General features: G+C 35.8%; 1 long non-coding RNA gene across 1 annotated transcript in view; it reads left to right on the top strand.

Annotated features, from left to right (window-relative positions):
• The window catches only part of LOC125695183 (uncharacterized), a 46,163-nt gene extending 34,122 nt beyond the window's left edge, over positions 1 to 12,041 (top strand). Inside the window, exons 2-5 of the long non-coding RNA XR_007377851.1 lie at positions 1,012 to 1,129; positions 4,474 to 4,659; positions 7,018 to 7,108; positions 8,182 to 12,041. This is a non-coding gene — a long non-coding RNA (uncharacterized LOC125695183). The remainder of the gene's footprint in view (positions 1 to 1,011; positions 1,130 to 4,473; positions 4,660 to 7,017; positions 7,109 to 8,181) is intronic.
• Positions 12,042 to 16,913: the final 4,872 nt, after the last annotated feature.

Raw genomic sequence — 16,913 nt, 5'->3', positions numbered from 1 at the left:
AAGTTGTAGGTGTCCTCATCTCTCAGGACTGATGCATCATCTTGAGTTCAGGAGAAGCTTCAAACCTAGCAAAAGCTGGAATCTCATTCCTGTCCTGATAATGTCTCCTAGTTCCCACAGAGTTCTAGCTCAGCAGATGGGAGAGAAGCAAAGTACTTATAAGCAGAATGAGTGAGCGACTCTCAGCTCCTTCTCAGTGCTAAGAACCTCATAAATGCTTTTTTTTCCCCTCTGTCATTCAGGTAAGGCTAGAATTCTGCAGTGCACTGATAACTTACATAAACTCCTGCTGAAATCCAAAGAAATCTTTTTGCCTATTTCAGAAGTCCATATGTGAGGTCATACATCTTGGCTAAGTCAGTCTGTGCTTTAAAACCTCTCTGTTAAAGAACAATTTTTTTCTTTTTCATCTGAAGGTATTACGTTCTAGGAGAAAGTGACAATATTGGAAGTTATGAGCATCAAAAACACATAGTAGGTCAAAGAGCTAATATAGTTCCAAATAAAATGGTTTTGTTTCCATTCTTTCTATGAATCCTTTAATGTGCTTATCTTTTGCCTTAATTTATACTGCATGTCTTTATTTTTATCCTATCTCTTTCTCTTATAACATGATTGAATTGCTTTTTGAGAAACAGTTTCCAGGGCATTGCTTGTTTGTTTTAATTTCTGTATTCATAAACTGGCTGTCAATGTTGATTTTGGCATATTGCTGCTTTCATGCCTTGGGGAGAGTTCCTCAGTGGCTAACAGTAGGTGCTGAGTCCTGAAGCGTCGGTTCAGAGAAATGGAGACAGGTGGGCCATCAGCAGGAGTAGTAAAGTGATATGCCACTGTAAATATGAAACTGTGACAGCCCACAAAAACAATCTATTTTTTCCTTCAAACTTTCAGGCATGACAATTCCTAAACTTTAAAAGGCAGCTTCACATAGAAAAAAAAATTCACCACAGAGATGAGGAATCATTTTTTTTATTGCAACATTTTTTCCTTTTTTTTGGTGATATATAGGTATGTATGTAGGAGCAGTTTAAAAGGAAGATAACATGTTAAATCACATGGATATTCAGATGACTACATTTGGAGAATAGCCTTACTCCACTTCCATGTGAAGATGACTGCACATAAGGTAATATTTCTCCTTGAGCAAGCAATTATATATGTTTTGTATAATATCCTTGCTGGGAAGTCAACCAGAAAGACAATTAATATTAATATTACTTATTATTACTTATATTACTTATTAGACTATTATTTTTATTTGAAAGTTTTGAAGTCTGAAATTGCTCTAAATGAGCTTTTTTCTTCTTTTTCTGTTTCTCATATCAACATGCATTAATTACCTGGTTGTCATCAATGCTGAAGAAGGTAGGTAAGAAATTCATCCTAACGGAGAAGAGAGTTTTGTTTTCATTTTCTTCTATAATAGAATGTTTAAAGAAATCTTTAACATATCTCACTACTCTGAGAGAGTCAAACTGACTATACGCTTCAAATTTAGAGAACATGTCCACCCACAAGGCTTTTAGATTTTAATGAATAAAGGAAATTTTCTGGCCTTCAAAATGTTAGGATATAACTGGAGAGTTTGTGACAGGAGAAGTTGCTACAGGTTTTGGAATTAAAACCAGTAACATATTGCTGTTTCACAATCAAAAGCATGTTCCTTTACTTATAGATATTCTGGTTCACTTCTAAGGAAATAAAATGAGTGATAGTTTTTGCTATTCACTGAGAAACTCTAAGTGGAAGAGAAAATAATCTATATGTACTACATATTTTACAATATTCGTAATGTTAGGGCTGGTCCAAAAGTAATGCCTCCTGTTTTATGATGTTGGCCCACAGTATCAGAGGCAGATGTGTTGTGGTATGGCTGTAGAGGTTGAACTTTCCCACCAATATTCTGTTACATGTTATTTCTGTGTGACATATAGCCAGAATGACATCTGACATGGAAATGTATATGCAGCTTGCAGAATGTTTATGGAGACCAAACAGCAGATATGAGCGGAATGAGGTGGTGGGTGGTGCATGTTAGTGGTGGCAACAAGTACATGAAAGACAAGCTACGTTCCTGATGTTCCATGCATAGCATCACACCACAAAATGAGAAGTGTCTCAGTCATCTCATGCATATGAATCAGCAGATTATGACCAGAGATCAGTGTACAGAGATGAATAGCATCAATGCATTGGAAAAAATGGTTGTAATATTAGAATACCGCAAAGTTCACACCAATTGGGTCCCATAAGTGCTTACACAAAAAGAGGAAGAAAACTGTAGGCAAACTTGTCAGGGCCTATTGAACCTGTACAAGACTGAAGGTAACTTTTTTTTCTTGATTGCATCATTACCTATGTGATGAGCTATAATGTCACCTCTGAGTCAGAGTAAAAAATGGCAGTCCATTTTGTGGTGACATGAATTCCCCACCAAAGATGCAGCAAAGATGTAGGTAAAGGGATATGCAGTATCTCTTAGGATAGGAAAGGGGTGATCCTTCTCAGTTTCCTGGAACTATTTCTGCATCTATTTTATTCTTAGCTTTATTTTTTAATTTTTTTTATGACTGGCACATTAAAATCTTTGCCAGTGATGATACTGTGTTGCTTATCTCAGCATTATGGCATATGTTAATTCTGTGTAATATTCCTTTCTTGAAAATGTAAGTGTAAGAAGAGCAGTTATAAAAATGCTGCATGCTGTTAAATCATTGCACCATCTCATTGCAGAGGTGATGTTTCATTGATGCATTAAGTGACTCTGAAATACTGATGGAATAGAATATGATTCTTTCTGTTTTTGGAACACCTTCAGAATACCTTTTGAAATAATATATATAAACATAAGCAGCTACTGCTATCAGTCTGAGAGAAAACTCTAAGTTATTCTTAACTACTGCAATAGAAAACATGTGGTTTCTATCTGTTTTTTAGACAATTCTGCTGCATGAGAGCTGAGAAAACTTGTAGTGCTAATCAATGACTATTTAGAATGTAGCAAAATATATCACTGAGTTGATCTGAAAGTATAAACTCAGTGCATTCAAATACCCTTGCACGTTCATGTATTTGAGTGCACTGACTATTGCATCAGGTTTTGAAACTGTAAACTTTTAATGAACAGGTTATTGGCAATAATGACCTTTTCTTTTTTAGCCAACAAATATGATCTGATGAAAATCTGAAAAAGGGTTTTAACTGTTCAGCTCCTGAAAACTAATAATGCCTACAAAATATGTTGCTGAAAACAATTTTTAAGTTTATAGCTCAGCTCCTTTAAGTAGATGTTATTAGGCTACACTGAAAGTTCATGCCAATTTACTCATGCTGCTTTCTTCCACAATGAATGTGTAAGAAATAACTATGAATGCATTTTCCTTTTGCATTTATTAGAGCTATTGTATAGTCAAACCAGTTCCAAGGTAATTGCTTCTCTGCATTGCAGAAACATTTAAGAATTTAGTGCAGTAGGGTTGGAGAAGGATTCAATTTATATGGTGGCTAAAGGAATTAAGATGAATGCTAAGTGATGCTGGATAGCTACAGCAATTTGTACAGCACTTTGAATGATCAGGATGTAGATATATGCTCTAAGAATTTTAAACCAAAAGCTGTTGGAGATGCACACGGTTTCTGTTAAAAGTCAGCCTTTTTTTTGGTTTTTAGAAAGGGCAGGATGAATCTATTTTGTTCTTTGTAAACAATTTGCAATCATCAAAGCTAGAAATAAGAAAAAAAATTTTTATACTTTTAATATTGAAAATGAAACTTGCTTATAACAGATCATTCTATAGTCAAAGAAATATAACAATAAGATTTCTATAACCAGAAACTGTAATTTAATGTATGAAAATTTAATAACATCTCAGTGAATAGAACTCCAGACTGCTTAGAAAAACTGAGTACAGTTTCTCTTTCTGGTTTCCTTTTTCTGATAAATCTTTCAAGGAAGGCTTTGGTACACTAAAATGTTTTTGAGATTTAGGATAATCCAAAATTAAAATATAACTTATTTTTTAAAAATGGATATTTCACAGTACTTCAAGGCTACTACAAAACAAATGAATTATCAGGTGATCTTAATGTGCTTCTATATTATTTAAAAATTGTTTATGATTTTACAGATTTTCCTTTAAATACAGTAATGTTGTTCTTTATCAATTGTGAGTAATTGATTTGAAATTCAGAGAAAAGTTATGAAATCCAACAGCAAGTAACTATGTGAGCATTATTCCATAATGAGCAAGCATAAACTGAGTTTATTATAACAGATGCATATTTTCAAGCTGAGATAAGGTATTGTTATAATAAATAAGCACATAACAAGTGTATTTGTTTATACAAATATATGTACACAAGTATCTGTTTTATAAAAAGGTGTAATAAGCATATATACTTTTCAGAACTGAAAGCACAGCTGCAAAATGTGCTTAAGTAAAAGTTCAGGCTTTGCCTATTTTTCCACAGCAACCAGAACAAGTGACAAAACTGTATGATTTTCTTCTGAAAAGAAAATAAGAGGCTTTTTGAAAAATTCCATGTAATGAATGCTCATCCAGACTTTTTGGTCTGTCATTGGAAGACTCTTGGTTCCAGCAGCCAGAAGATTTACATTGCAAAGAGCCTCTACCATGGCGGTAAAGTGGGAGCATAGTGAGTAACCAAGGCAGCTACCTTTATGCAGTGGAAAAATGTATTTGATTTTAAAATATTCTGGAGAGAATGTTGTTTTTGAGGAATAGGAAATTGAAAGATAAAAATACCTGTTCAATTTGATTGTGGATGTATTGGATGCTTAGCTTTACTTTGAGAGCTTCAAGAAATCATTGGCTCCTAGAACTACTGGTAAAAATGCATACATTTTAGACCTGAAACTGATTGAAAATAATATGAGAAGCATCCTGAGTTTTTTGGTCCTCAGATTCCCAAATGTTGGTAGTTACTTATTCTGTCACTTACAGTCAGAAAGACTACTGTAAGATGAAAGCATTAACTTTTATTTTCTTTTAACATAACACTATAATTTAGCCTGGGAATATGATTCTTCAGCTTACATGGAAAATAATGTAGAAGATCTTACATGATTTTTAATGGAAACCTTTCTTTCTAAAGGAGTTTCCTACATTGGAAATTTTCCCTTTTATCTAGTGGATTTTTAATCATTTTTTTCTAAGTATCTTCTTCATGAGATCTGAGTATTCTCAAATAAAAAAAATCTGCTGTTATCAGCAGGCCAGTGTCTCATCTGAAATGATTTGGTTTACTAGTGTGACCATAACATTCTGTGGCTGCAGGTGGCTGTCTGAAAAAGACAATACATTGTGCATACTCACTGCAGATTCAAGATACACCATGGAAGGTCCATACGTCTAGCCACAAAATTCAGTGTGGAAAAAGCGTGAAATTCTAACTTGGTTCCTTGAAGGTCACTTAATGGTACTTATGCCATTGTTACGAAAATTAGTTTTTTAAAAAAAAGTTTTTACAAAAATTAGTATTTTTCCATCATATATTCTCACAACATCAGAGAAGTACTTGCTGCGATTCACAGCAGTTCTTTCAGAAGTTTTCACAAAATTATGGTAAAATTTTGGTACCTGAAATGAGAAGAAGTGGAAAGCAATTGCATTTTTTTTTTTTTTTTTTAAACAAAAGGTACTGTTGAGATGCATGCTCTGAGCCAAATGCAAACCCCTGTTTATAGGTATTGAAGGCCCATTTAGCTGATGGAGAGGTTATCCTGCCACTACCTCCCAAAAAAAAATGTAATGAGCTGTAAGCTTTAACAAGAACTGCGTGATTTTTTCGCAGAATGCAATATCCTTAAATGGATAGTGAAAAAGGGACTTATTGAAATAACATCTGAAGCACTTTATTACTGCCTTGTTTAATAGTTACAGGAAAGAAACACTTATCTTTGTTTTGGATACGTTGGATTCCATGTAGTTTGAGAAAGCTTCACAGTTCCCTCTTTCTGTGGATTTCTAATACACCAAGGGAAACATCTGGATTAAAATGTTATGACGTTTCCAAGTGTTCTCAGAATTGTGATTTGTAATCTTATTATTTACTATCAAGAGAGGAGCATTCCCATTTATATTATCTTACTGCCTGTTTTAAAGCCTTGATTTACCTTTGATGAAAGAAGACAGAACTTAGAGGCAGCTTGAAACTGGGCTACCTATTCTACAGTCCATACAGCCAAGTCACTTTTAAGGTATCCTGGATTCTGGTTGCCCAAATTCATTATAGATATCTCTGTCAGGCAGTGCCTTGGAGGCTCAAAATAGTTTTGCTCAAGAAAACTGTAATCATGGCAGTTTCACAGACTAAACTTTTCTTATTTTTCACATGATGGGAGAAGAACATAGACAAATGCTAAGTACATATTTATTAGAAGTCTACTCTAACCTGCTTCACATATGTGTCAAGCATCCAGTGTCTTTTAGAGGACATGCAAGACCTGAGAGGAATGTTCCAATATTTTTTCTAAAGTTTTTTTCTTTGTAAATGAGAATTCAGTCCTCCAGACTTTTTTCTTTTTGCATTTAATTTCTTACTTTAACAAACTACTTTTTAAATGTCCATTAAGTTTAATTTAAAACTTAGCATAGTATTGGAGATGAACTTGTGTCCCTTTTTTGTTTTGGGAAGGGACTTCAATAAAAATTTTTTCTAAAGTAAAATTTACGTATGGACTCCAAAATGTGGCTCAGGAATCTTAAAATTCCTTTGGGCTGAAAAATTCCTGCTACTAGGGAGGAACCTATAGAAGAAAAAATATTCTTCTCAAAAGATGCAGAACTTAAAAGTTCAATTACAATAAATACTGCTCCTAGCAGTTTACGAACATAGCTGCATTACAGTTTTCTTTATTGAAAGATGTTACAGAGCAAAAAATACAACTGAAAATATCAAATTTTATTTCAGTTGTGGATCCTGAAGTAAGCTCCCTCATATGGATGATTATGTTATATTTAATGACACAACTACATGTTATTTTTATCACAGAATCACAGATTTATAGGGGCTAGAAGGGACCTCCAGAGATCATCAAGCACAGATCCCCAGCAAAACAGGCCCCTGACAGCAAGCTACACAGGTAGGCATCCAGGTGGGTCTTGAATATATCTGGAGAAGGACAGTCCACAACCTCCCTGTGCAGCCTGCTCCATCAACATCACTGTGATGAAGTTCCTTCACATATTGTTGCAGACTTTCCTATGCTCCAGTTTATGGCCATTTCCCTTGTCCTGTCCCCACAGACTACTGAAAAGAGGGCACAATGCTGGCTCACTGCCGACCTGTCATCCACCAGGAACCCCAGGTCGTTCTCCATAGATCTCCGCTGCAGCAGCTCATGCCCCAACCTGTATTGATACTCCTTGTTATTCCTTCCCATGTGCAAGACTCTACACTTGCTTTTGCCAAACCTCATCTGGTTTATTGTTGCCCAGCTCTCCAGTCTGTCCATGTCTTGCTTAATGTAAGCACAGCCTTCAAGTTTCTCAGCCACTCCTCACAGCTTTGTATCAACAGCGTACTTACTGAGGGTGGATACTATCACCTCATCAAGGTTATCAGTGAAGATACTGAACAAGACCAGTCCCTGTTTAAAAAATAGGAAACGTCTTTTGCTAACAATATAGGGCCAGATTCTGGTAGCAGATTGAGGGGAAATAGAAAATGTCCACACTTAACAACTGTGGATGGGGTCATGACTTTGGCATGTCCTCCCTTCTGGCACAACCAGGTATGAGGCAGAGGCAAAAGGGGGCACATTTGCTTTGGCCCAGATACTGTTGTCTATAAACATGGTGCAGGGGAATGGGTGCTCCAGTTTGCTGTTCGTATGGATTAAAAGATTCATAGCAGGGAGATCTGTGTTTGGAGTAAGCTCTGGCTTGTTAATTCTCTCTCTCTTCTATGCCTAGAAGCAGAAATTGGTCTCCTGAGTATAGTATATTTGAAGAAAATGATTGCCCAGAGGTCTAAGTGATGGACAGTTTTATTGCATATATCATAAAAGTGTTTCCAGCTACAAAATTTTCAATTCAACTCAGGAGTTGAGGAGTAGAACACTAAATTTTAAAATTTAATTTGTGCAGCCTAGAGATATGTAAGGCCTACTCAATACTGCATCTGAAATAGGAAAATCTGCTCCTTTTGTGACAGAAGCATACGGCTGCACTCGATCACACTTGAACCTGAAGATCTAGGACAGCCTTAACAGGAAAAAGCAGAAGAGAAACATGACACGAGGTCAATTTTGACAGCTTAAAACTGTGGTATCTGAAGAGCCAATAGGATTGCCTGATTCCTCAGAACATACAATGGATTACAGGATAATACAGCCTGGAGGCACTCTCTTTGAATTTATGCCTAAGACAGACAACAGCATATGCTCAAATGCAAGGACATCGGGTAATGGAATATAAAAAAGTTGTGTGCTCATCATGTGATGTGGGAGAGCAGCCAGAGGCCTGTATTCCCGAGGGGTATTTCTAGGGGCTGGTGCCTGATGCTCGGTGTTTGGTGCTTGGCCTCCGTATGTAGTTATCATATGGCATGGAGTATATAGCACTAGTGAGAAGTATCAGATCACCTTTAAGCATGAAGTGCTCCTGTCACAAGTAAGCAATGAGAGATGTTAAAGAATAATAAATCTTCATGATGGATCAGTACAAAATGACTTGGGAATTGTGATTGTGTAATTTTGATTCATTTGAGGAAATGCTTGGTGCATAATGGCCCTCAAACATCCGTCTGTGTATTGAAGTTGTTAGTGTTGTAATTGCAAAGGATGCAACAAGAAATTTTTGAAGGTGTGTTGTGATATCTTCCTTGTTTAATTTTAAATTCTATTAAGTTCTATTTTAATTTCTTGTTCTGGGTGTAGCTCTTTTCTGAGCAGAAGCATAAAAACATCCATAAGAGAGAAATATTAATGGTTAGCTCTCCTGATATTTATTTGTTTGTTTGTTTATTTATTTATTGTCTCGAAAGGAAAGGTATTTTTGTCAAAAGATGTATCTGGACTTTTTCTCATATTCAAAAGGCATAAAAGCTGTGGCCAATACAGCAATGCTTTTGTATGATAGAAAGGACATATTTATAAAAGGAGCCAGACAACACATACAGCAAAATCCAGAGCTAAAGTTGTGCATCTGGCAGACAAGTAAAGTTATGTGAATGCTTCTGAATAGTCAGTAGAGGGCTTCCAGAGCAGGGAATCATACTCAGGACTCGCCTACAAATTCTGGTCTGAGGAATGTTTCTTAGCGCTGACCAAAATTAAACTTTTGCACAATGGGAAAGTGAGTGCCACCCCGTATTTAAGAGCTGTAAAGAGCAATTAGTTCCCCGTCTGTGCTTCACTGCACTGCTCCCTGCACATACAATGAATTTTGCAGTTCAGAGAAGGAATAGATTTGAAGACTTCAACTATTCTAATGTGGACATTGTCTTGAATCTAGAATTCTGATACAAATTTAAAATAAACTACCAATATACTTGCTGAACATAGCTCACTGATTGTGTGAAGTGTCTAAAAACACATTAGCAGGGCATAAAACTTTCTTTGGGGGAAGACAGCCCACGCAAATTTTTTTACTAACCTCAATTCAATTACTCTGTGGCACAATAAAAATTCACTTTTCCTACTTCATCGAAAAAGATCTCCAGCTCAGGAACTGCTAAGGATCTCTGCAGGATATGCTCTTACCCCAATCAGTTTAAGTGTTCTACTCGTGTGGCATAATTAAAAAGACTTCTGAGCCTGTCTTTTGAGCAAAACAAAAGCTTGGAGTGCAGATTCAGAATTGTCATCACTGTACTAGTCTCTAAGCTAGCTGGGTAACAATATACATAGAGGATGTCTTTACTCTTTATGTTTTCCTTGAATATTTCCTAAAATATATTCTTCTGTAAATAACTGAAAATGATTGACATTCTTATTGCTAGTGCTTATGATTATACTGCTTGCTATGTGCATTCAATGAGTTTATCATGAAAGCAAACTGAACAAAATTTAGACTTATTTTGAGATGACGCTTGAAATTCAAGGTCAAGGTAGAAAAAAAGAAATGTAAGAGTTATCAATTGCATAGTGAAAGGAATAAACTAACAAAAAGAAAAGTTTACTTCCCTTCCACGCTGCACCCCTTTCTTATTGCTTAGCAACTAATAAGATGCCACTTATTTTCAGACAGGAAACAGAAACAGCAAGAAAGCTGCACACAAAGCTGGTATCACTGCAAGTGTCCTGCAGAGCTCATTGGTGCATGGAGACTTGGCCTTTAATGAAGAAATTTGCATTCATATGCAGGCATGGATGTGTGGACATCAGTCCAGACTCTGGGACTTTTATTTCATTGAGTCAAAAGAAATTTGCACATGAAAGCCACATCCGCATTACTTAACTTTGCAGCTCACTCAGGATTGGCTTCCTTTTAGACAAAACTATGTCTGAACCTCTGACTAAATCTTCAGAGGATTTATTTTATTTCTCTTGGATATCTGCTAGATTTGACAAGCAGTGAACACGTTCTGTGTAAATACCATTTGAGGTGTTACTTATCCTTTCCCCCATTTCTGAATTTCTTCTTAGAAAAAAAGCTACGTAACTGCAGAATTTTCCCTACCCTCCTCAGCCAGACCTATTGCCAGATGGCAATGTGAAGGCATTCATCTTTTCAATATAACCATGCCTTCCCAATTTAATTGCAAAATTTATTCTCACATGCAATCAGGAATTAAAGGAAAAGGCATGTCTGATAGTAAATATTGATTTCAATAGACTGAAAAAAGACTGCACTTTGTGTTGCAATAAGATTGGTTGTCTGAAATAAAACATTATACAGGAAGTAGATACTGGGCCATAGGCGTACGTGAAGCTCGTTATCCATATGGTCAATTCTTCTGCCATTAATGCACATGTACAAATGTTTATGGCTCTTCAGCTGCAAAAATACATTAGTGATTCTCTACAAATAGCATTACTGTTACAAGAGTTTGCACTTGATAGGAATGTCAGCTGTTGGCCTTTTTGGCTCCTGACGCTATCGTATTTATGATGTAAACATAATTTATCTTTCTCTCAAATAAGTACATAAGCGAAGCAGAAGGGAAATCCTTGGTGTTTGTAATGTTGGGGAATGCATCATATTAATGAATGTGGTCAAGAAAAAGCTCTTAGGCTTACTCACTGGGCAGTTACAGACACAGCACTCACAGTGGAAATTCCTCAATGGTATCCTGTTAATGCACTTCAATTCTGACCTGAAAGAACCTTTATGGCTGAGAGGATAGTTTAATTTTCATGTCCATTCAATCTTTGGCCTCTGTGCTAAGGCTGCCAACAAGGGTGCAAATTAACACCAATTATTCTGATGTTTTATGCACTGGTCTGAGAACATTGAGTTATTTTACACAGGCCATCAATGCTGACAGATGTTAATGACTTTTTGTTATTTCTGACCTGTTTCAGATTTCTCTAAGTAGATAAGTATTGAAAGGGTCTCTATTTCACTAATAAGATACTGACTTGTATAACCTTCCTATCATTCCCTTTCACGTATTCCAGTATGGATGTTTATTTTCCCATTAAATAGTAACAAAGGGCCAAACTCCAGTCAGCTTCAAATTCAGTGAATTTAAGCCAGTATAAAATTTAGCCTACTCATGTTGGTTGCATTGGGTGTAGACAGTAACAAATGCTTCATGGTTAAGCCAATCAAATAAAGGAATATATGCATATACATATCCCCTACCTCAGAGTATGAGTGTCTTCAAGATGCTACCTCCTAGTAACTACTATTGGCAATGATAAGTTGTCTCCAGAATAGACTCTAAGGAGATAGATCATCATTTTTGAGAATTGCTGCCTTGAGTTACCTGACAGAACCTGATGTTTGCAGTTTGGAAAACATATATCTGCTAAGGCTATAATTCTTGTCAAGCACAGTCTTGAAATATGGAAATGGACAATGACAGCAGAAAAGTATAGCACTGCATGGTCTTCTGCCATATAAGAGCCCAGTTGAAAAGTTAAGAAGAATAATGTATCTGAATCCACTGTGGTAGGCAAAATAATTATCACCTGATTATCGAAAGCTTATTTATTGAAGAATAACTATTCAGTAGATGATAATTAAGGTTTTGTGAAACAATGGAAGATAGTGTTATAATGGACTTAATTATCCCCTGCACTATAACAAAGGACTGTTATTGGTGCATAAGTGCAGGACATGCAATTTTGTAGTGTATAGAAATCAAACATGGAAATTTTAAATAAAATATATATAAATAAAATATATTGTATTCTGGACATTAAACTGTACTCTGTCCTCTTTGCTCCCTTCTGTTCTGTTCTAAAGCTTTTTCAGAATTCAAGGAAAGAAAAACATATCTGAGTATATTTAGTAGTTCTGCCTGGCAAAGTAATAGAATATATTTGTAGAATTAATGTTACCATTGGTAGCGCTCTTGCCAGCAATTCAATGAGCTGACACAAGGCTCCTTCCCAGCTACAGAACAAAAAATATATTAGATGGTTTTTTTACTCTCTCAAATTTTTTAAACTCTTCAAAGTGTTATGTGCAGTTAAGATGTAGCTTTAGTGGATGCACACAAATACATGTTACATTAACATTGCAGTACAATGTAGTTGTTTTCAAAAATATGATAAATCTCTAGCCCAATACTCTTCACTATCTTCTTGTGTTTTTCAGTTTTAAGAAATAAATAATGAAACAACCTGCTAGGTCTTTCACTCCAGTGTTAAGTAAATAATAGTTTAGATCATGGTTAACCTCTGAATTTTATTTATCAAAGTGGTTATGAACCTTGTGACAAAATTCTGCATGATGAATTTTTTAAACTCTTACTTCAGAGCCTAGTATTACTTTTCAAGATAGATAAAGTATATGTAAGAAGGCAGCTGAGAGCTGGAGTAGAAACGTTTTTTCCTTCTCCCCCTCCACTTCCCCCCCCCTTTTTTTTTTTTTTTTTTTTTTTTTTTTTTTTTTTTTTTTTTCACTGTAGGAGCGCCAGAAAAAATGGTAAAGAAATTTAATCTGATAGGGTAGTCTCTGGCTCAAAAATGGGTCGTTGTGCCTGTTTTAATGTCTTTAATTTAAAATTTCAAAAGGAAAAGTGAGAAGACATTTCCTTTTCACACAACAGTGGAGTGTTTGGACTAGCGTATGAATATGCTGTAGTACAGTATCCAAAAACTGAGTAATGGCACCACCTGGACACTGAAGGCTGACTCATATGTATGGCATCTCTTGCTTGCACTGGAAGGAACTTATCTCTTGTAAGTACAGAAAGTACTTTTTCTAACTGAGGAAGGGAATGACATTCCCTTGACCTATTATCCAGCTGCCCAGAGAGCAGTTCACACACAGGTCTGAGACTGTTCTCCCGACCAAAAGGAAGCTTTGGATGAATCGCTCATTCATCATTCTAGCATCTTTAAATTAAGCTCTTCCTCTGTGTTGTTGCTTTATTACTCCTCAGTACTAGCAAAGAAGCCAAGTTTAGCTAAGGCTAAGACAAACAAGATAACTTTGTACTCCAACCTGCTGTTCAGTTAGCTTTCAATACAAATCTGTCTCATGGTAAGATCCTCGGTAGAGAAAAGATGAATAGAGCATGTGTTAAATTTTAATGCTTTTTTCTCTCTTGGACTGAAAGAGATTTGTACTATTTTTTTCCCTTCTGCTCTGTATTCTCTAGTAACTTTTTTCTCATGATTGAGAACTCAGGATATAATCAATCCACATACTGAAAAAGTACATGCAAAGAAAAGATTCTAAAAAAAAAAAACACACAGAAAACCAAGAGGGCTCTTCTATCTCCTATGAACAAAAGTAATCACCAAGACTTCTATATGTACAGCAACAGGTCTGGATATTCATACCAAAGAAATGAACAAATATTGTAATTATTTTCCCAAATCTAAACAAGAACTGAATTAATAAATAAGGGCTTGTAAGCTCAGCTGAAGATCTAAAGAGTAGTTTAGTGAACTGGCAGTTAGCTTTTCAGGTGCTATAGTTTCAAACATTTGGAGAATTAAATAGAACATATATTCATTTAAAAATTAAGTTGAAAGCTTTTTATATATGCTTCTTTCTTCCTTTATTCATTTGTTTATTTAATAATTTATCAGTATTTGCTAGTCTGTCTGGATCAAAAGTATCTCAAACAGGGCAGTTGCTTATGTGGGTATTGTTTTCCACTACTGGCTAACATGAAAAGTCACAGTGGCAACCAGGAAACCAGGTAATATATATATGTTAGACATAGTTATGTACGTTTAATTTATACATATATATATATAAAACTTTTTCAAAATATACAAATAATTTATTCTTTAAGTACTGAAGATTATGTCACATTTCTAGGTGAATTACTACTTTCTTCCTTGCTTATTCATTTTCAGTATTTTCTTATTTAAATAAACATTTGCCTCAATTGCTGTGCACATACACAGTGTAGCACTTATTTCCTTTCTTCATATTGACCTACTTTGATTTTCTATCATGATAGAGTAATAACTAAAGATGTAGATTAACTCACTTTAATCATCACTTATATTAGCATCGGAGGCTTGAAATTTCATTTGTGATAGTACAGAAGTTCTGTAGCATGTTTCCACTGAGGCCAACAAAATCATTGTCTGTGACTTAATGATGCAAATCTATGTGCTGTTTAAACTGCAATATTAAAAAAAAATAAAAAATGTCCCTGTAAAAAATTTAAAGCAGTGCATTGTAAAATGTTTAATTATTTTTTTTTGAAGGGCCACATATAAGTTACTGAGTTATGAAAATTTAAATCACATTCTACTAGTAAAAAACCCTGCTGCAAGGTAAAAAGTCAGATATGATCCATTAGAGTATATTTTGTAGAATCACAGAATTGCAAGGTTGGTAAGGAACTACAAGATCATCTAGTTCAGCCATCCTCCCATAACCATTACTATCACGAGCACTAAACCATATCTCATAGCTCCTCATCCAGACACCTCTTGAACACTGCCAGGGACGGTGACTCCACTACCTCCCTAGGCAGGCCATTCCAGTGCCTGACCACTCTCTGAGTGTTTTTCCTTATCTAAATCTCCTCTGGCACAACTTGTGGCCATTTATTTGGGTCCTGTTTGTTGCCTGGGAGAAGATGGCAAACCCCTCCTCATCACAACCTCTTTTCAGGAAGTTGTAGAGTGCAATGAGGTCTCCCCTAAGCCTTCTCTTCTCCAGACTAAACAATCCCAGCTCTCTTAGCCACCCCTCATAAGATTTGTGCTCCAGACCTCTCACCAATTTTGTTGCCCTTCTCTGGACACATTCCAGGGCCTCAATGTCTTTCTTGAAGTACGGGTTCCAAAACTGAACATAGTAGTTGAGGTGCAGCCTCACAATGCTGAGTACGGGGGGATGATCACCTCCCTGCTCCTTCTAGCCACACTCTTTCTAATGAAGGCCAGGATGGCACTGGCCCTCTTGGCCACCTGGGCACAATGTCAGCTCATGTTCATCCAAGCATCAACCAGCAGCACTAGGTCCCTTTCCTCTTCACAGTCATACATAACATGACATGGCATCAGAGTTCCAGCCCCAGCTATTAGCTTTTGTATAATTTTGGATATTTTTCCAATGTGTATAATATTACAGTTCTAGAATCTGCCACCTGTCTCCAAATTGAATTTTATAAACTAATTTAGATATGTTTCTCATATGGGTAATGTTAAGACTCAACAATCTGTATGTCACCTGTCTCCAAACAAGCTGCCCAGAGAGTTTGTGAATACTATGTCCCTGGAAGTGTTCAAGGCCAGGCTGGATGAAGCACAATGGGTAGCCTGATCTAGCAATTGGCGACACTGCCCACAGCAGAAAGGTTGGAACTAAATGATATTTGAGGTCCCTTCCAATCTAAACCATTCTATGATGCTAGGATTCAGTAACAGAAATTGAACTATCTTCAATCTTACAGTGTTCTTAGATGATGATGCTTATAAACTAGAAATGAATTGGATATTTTTCATAATATACATGCATGTTTTTCATCGAGTAATGTAATATGTGATAACCATTCCCATTATAGACATTTGGCTATCTGTGACTCCTATGAATGGTGTTTTATTTGCTCCTAGATTAGACTGAGAATTTAAAAAATGAAATTCTAATGTGTCAGTAAATATTCAAGTCAGTGAAAACTTTCTAGACATCCATGGCATTTCCAATTTTATGATTGTACCATTCTGGGACACAATATTTCAGGTGCTTGAAGATCTGAATACTGTAAATGCTGGTTTCAGGAACACAAAATAGTGAATTAAGGTAATAGAGCTAATGATACCTTCTGGCCTTAAATTCTATTAAACTAACAAAACCCAAGGCTGCCAATCTTTTTTCTCCTTTGACCTTTTTTTTTTTCTTTAAAATTCATAAATTTACTTTCTGTCTTATCCTACCCACTTGTCTTGATCTACACTTTCTACACCTTGTCCTACCAAAACAATAACACAAAAAAATCCCAATAAGTAATCTTATGCTACTCCCTCATCCATCTTTAACGTGAAAGTGAGCTTCTGGATTTCTGTATCTCTCTCTTTTTAAATTGATTTTATTTTTAAATTAAAGCTGTTAATGGGAAAATTAATTTTTCTTCTTTATTTTCAGATATAATTTAGCTGAGTTTACTAACCCAGATATACTGCATTTGAGAAATTGAGCTTTTGACTGTTGCTGCAAAAATTATGTAATAATGAATAGACATATAAGTCCGAAATTCAAGCGACCCCATTTTGACTGTGTTGCCTTTGGTTACAGTAACTGCAGTCAGCTGAAGTATGTCAGTTTCTGCCCAAAATGCAGGCTCAATGAGAAGGTAGC

This window comes from Lagopus muta, chromosome 6 (assembly GCF_023343835.1).
Source record: "Lagopus muta isolate bLagMut1 chromosome 6, bLagMut1 primary, whole genome shotgun sequence".
Lineage (NCBI taxonomy): Eukaryota > Metazoa > Chordata > Aves > Galliformes > Phasianidae > Lagopus > Lagopus muta.
Note: the sequence above shows the minus strand (reverse complement) of the source record. Positions and strands in the feature narration are given on the sequence as shown.